This window comes from Peromyscus maniculatus, chromosome 8 (assembly GCF_049852395.1).
Source record: "Peromyscus maniculatus bairdii isolate BWxNUB_F1_BW_parent chromosome 8, HU_Pman_BW_mat_3.1, whole genome shotgun sequence".
NCBI lineage: Eukaryota > Metazoa > Chordata > Mammalia > Rodentia > Cricetidae > Peromyscus > Peromyscus maniculatus.
Genome location: NC_134859.1, coordinates 36092743 through 36097022, shown reverse-complemented (window position 1 = coordinate 36097022; position 4280 = coordinate 36092743). Strand labels below are relative to the sequence as shown.

Here is a 4280-nt window from a genome sequence, read left to right as displayed (position 1 = left end):
GACACACATACACAGACACACTCACATACACACTAAATATATGTACACATACACACAGGCACACACACACACAGACACACACACATACACACTAAATATATATACACATACACACAGGCACACACACAGACACACACACACATACACATTAAGTATTATACACATACACACAGGCACACACACAGACACACATACACACATGCACATACATACACATACACAATACACACACACATGCACAATAAATATATATACACATACACAGACACACATATACACATACACACATGCACACACATACACAATACACACACACACACACACACACACACACACACACGCATGCATTCGTGAGCTAGAAGTGTATAGCACAAGGTCAAGCTTGATGATGGGGCCTCAGCAGAGACTTGACCTTTACACCCATGTCAGGCTGCCTGACATACTTGGTCTATCCTTGGCTTTATAGAGGAACCAAGTGCCTGTCCCCTCAGGTCTGTGTCTTGTCTGGGCTTTACAACTCACTCTTCTGCTCCCCTGGGTCCTGGGGCAGCTTCTACTGTTCACCTGAGGGTTCCAGGTGCTCCCTGAGTTCTGTAGGCAACACAGTGTCAGCCGGCAGAGGATCTAGAGCCAGGCAGGAGGAGCCCACCCCGCCTCTAGCTGGGTACACAGCATGAACTGCTGATTCATGGACACTCGTGAGGCCTGGGCTGCTTGTACAGCCTCTCATCTCCAGCTGTCGGCCAAAGCATAATTGTAGCTGTCACTTTGGCAGCAAGATGCTGTGATGTGTCCTAAAACAACTGCCTCTGCTCCGCAGCAGAGCTCTCGGGAGGTGGGAGGGATCTGCAGCTGCTCCCTTGGAGAGAGCCATTCTGGAAATCAATCTGCATGAGACTCGTCCAGGTGCAGTCCCAGGGCAGTGTGAGCCCCAGGGAGGGGCCCCTGGGCTGGAAGCAGCTGGGTGCTGCCTACGTCAGCATCTTCCGGAATGCCGTCCTGATGGCATCCATTAATAAGAGACAGGCTGCCGTTGGAGGGAGGCATTGCTGGCAGCTCTGAGGAGTTGGAAAGCAGCCTTTAGACAACGCATGAGCTGGACTCCAGGGTGAATGGAGAGTTAGACAGTGGTGGCGGGAGGTAGGGCCAGAGACATAGCTGGGACCAGATTGAGAAAGAAGCGAGGACGCTGAGGGCCAGACCTGCAGCTTGGACTGCGTCCTGGAAGCAATTGAGAGTCTCTGGAAGCCTTATAGGAGACAGTGAAGTGGTCGATGATGGGGGGAGGGGGGGGCGGGGCGGGGTGGAGGTGGGGGGTAGGGTGGTCTGGGCTCCAGTATCCTTGAGGAGTGTCTGCAAGTTTAAGACTCTCCCTCCCCACACTTTGCACCATTCCCTGGGCTAGGAGGTGATGGGGGCTCTGTACTCGGTGGGTCATTGCATCGGGGAACCTCATCATGCCGGCAGAGAGCAGAGGCCAGCAAGGGTAAGTCCTGGGCCCATACATTCTTGCTTTTTCTGTCTGCTTTGACCAAGAGGACTTCATAATCAAAGTACCTATAACCAGAGATGCCAAATGTGGGTGGGGCGGCAGCCCACAGAAGCAGAGAGAGGCTTCTTCTGGGGGGTGGGAGGGGGTCTCGCTGCTGTGAGTAGAGCTAACTTCTCAAGTTGCTACCCACAAAGAAAAGAGCAGAGGGGCTGGGGATGTGGCTCAGCTGACAGAGGTCTTGGCTGGCACGCACGAAGCCCTGCACAAACTGGACATGGACATCAAGAAGCAGGGAAATCAGAGGTTCAAGGTCACCCTTAGCTATATAGAGAGTTGGAGGCCAGCTAGGCTACATGAGACCTTGTCTCACTCACACACACACACACACACACACACACACACACACACACACACAGAAAAAAAAACACAAAAAGGGGATGTGGTCCAGCAGTTAAGAATGTTTGCTGCCTTTCAGAGGACCTGAGTTTGGTTCTCAGCACCCACATTAGGCAGCTCACCACTGCCCATGACTCCATCTCCAGAGGATCCACCTTCCTTTCTGGACTCCTTGGGTACCTGCACACACAGTACACAGAACCAGGCACAGACACGACACAACACACACACATGTAATTAAATACAAAATGGAAATCCCTCTTAAAAATTACATTTAAAAACAAAACAAGGGGCTTGAGAGATGGCTCAGTGGCCAGGAGTACCAGCTGCTCTTCCAGAGGACCCGGATTGAACGTCCATCACCCACATGGACGTTCACAACAGCCTGTAACTCCAGTTCCAGGGCATCTGACACCCTCTTCTGACGTCTGTTGGCACTGAGCATGTAAGTGGTATACAAACATACATACAGGCAAAACACATAAAAATAAAAACAAATTAAATCTTAAAAATCAAAACAAAAAATATATAAACAAGCCAAAGCAAGCAGACAATCAAATAATGGCAGAGACAAAGAGCATGTCAGCTTGTCTGAGGAAGAAATTCCTGGAAGGAGGGAAGGTGTCCTTTTTTTTTGAGACAAGGTCTCCCTATCTCCCTATGTAGACCAGGCTGGCCTAGAACTCACAGAGATCCACCTGCCTCAGCCTCCCAAGTGCTGGGATTGACAACGGCCCCACCACGAGTGACTCAGTGAGTTTCCACTCTTATAAAGTAAAATAAATACTGTCTTGTAGGTTGCTTAGGAAGACCAAGGACTAGGAAGTGTTTGGAGTCGTTCCCAGGCGCTGACCCACCCCCGAGCACGGATGCCAGCACATATCTGGACCATCGTGTAAGTCAGGAGGAAGACACAACTCAGTCAACAAATATTTGGTGTACCTCCTCGGAAGTGAGCTGTTGCACAAGCCGCGGTTTGGCAGGGATTCTCCTGTTCGGCTGCGAGCCGCTCAGGGCAGGATGCCTTTCAGGAGGAGGAGGGGCAGGTGGAATGTCTTCCCACTCTTGTGTGATCCTCTGTGGGGTGTCCCCTGCTCTGGGCTGCCAGCCGCTAGGCCAGTACTGAGCAGTGAGGAAATCCTGCCGCCACAGTAGCTCATTCAGTAGGGTTACGGTCAGTGGGCAGGGCCTGAGCCTCTCTCCAGAATCCAGGCAGCATGTCACAACACGTAGTAGCCCCCTGTGACATGGCCAGTTTGGAGCAAGATATCACAATGTAGTTTTGCCTATTTGGTACATTTTTCCCTTTAAAAAAAAAAAAAAGAATCACAAGATTTTAGAACTGGATGCAGTGCCTTGAGACAGGGTCTCCCAGAATCTGTCTTTGTTTTTTTGTTTGCTTTTGTTTTATGGGACAGGGTTTCACTGTGTAGCCCTGGCTGTCCTGAAATGCACTCTGCAGACCAGGCTGGCCTTGAACTCACCTGCCTCTGCCTCCTGAGTGCTGGGATTAAAGGTGTGCGCCACCACTGCCTGGCTTATCTCTGCTTTTCAGTGCAGCTGTGACCAGTTTTCTTTGTGAATGCGGAGGATTCAAACCCAAGTCCTCATGCTTTCTCTTACCCATGGGACCATCTTCTTAGTCTCTTATTGGATTTTGAGACAAGGTCTCATGGATGGCCTGGAACTCACTATAATATCAGATGACCTTGAACCTCTGATCCTTCTGCCCCCAAGTGTTGAGATTACGGGCATACTCTACCATGCCTGGTTTTACGCAGTGTTAGGGAACAGAACCCAGGGCTTTGTGCATGCTAGGCAAGCACTCTACCAACTGAACTACATCCCCAGGTGTTTTGGAGACAGGGTCTCACAATATAGTGGAGTCTGGCCTCCAGCTCATCATTCTCCTGCTTCAGCCTCCCAAGCCCTAGAATTGCAGCTGCAAATACATTAAAGAAAACAACAACAACAACAAAACAAAACCTAAACAGGCCTTCATCTTAGAAACACTGAGGCTTCCATGTGCTATGGACAGAAGGATGGCTGAGACAGCCCGTCAAGGGTACTTGCAGGTGTGAACTCTAGAAAACGCTAGAAGTTTACAGTGACTATCACCCCATATAAATAGGAAAAGAGGGACAGAAACACAAATCTATGTCTGTGAAGCAGAGGGGTTTACTTCTCACTAAAAACCGGGCTGTGGTGGCAAGGGTGGAGGATAGAGTTGGCTTGGCCACCAAGTCTGATGACCTGTATTTGATCTCTGGAACCCACATGGTAGATGGAGAGAAGAACTGATTTCTTAAAGTTGTACTCTGACCTCTAGACATGTGCTGTGAGTGGCATGTGTGTAGGGACATGCATGAGCACACATGCACAAAATAAGTTA

The 4280-nt window shown here is 49.9% G+C and overlaps 1 long non-coding RNA gene across 1 annotated transcript; it reads left to right on the top strand.

Annotated features, from left to right (window-relative positions):
• Nucleotides 1-1342: 1342 nt before the first annotated feature.
• Nucleotides 1343-3851, top strand: LOC143274458 (uncharacterized). Its single transcript, XR_013053103.1, has 2 exons — nt 1343-1486; nt 2686-3851. It is a non-coding gene; the product is annotated as an uncharacterized LOC143274458 (long non-coding RNA).
• Nucleotides 3852-4280: the final 429 nt, after the last annotated feature.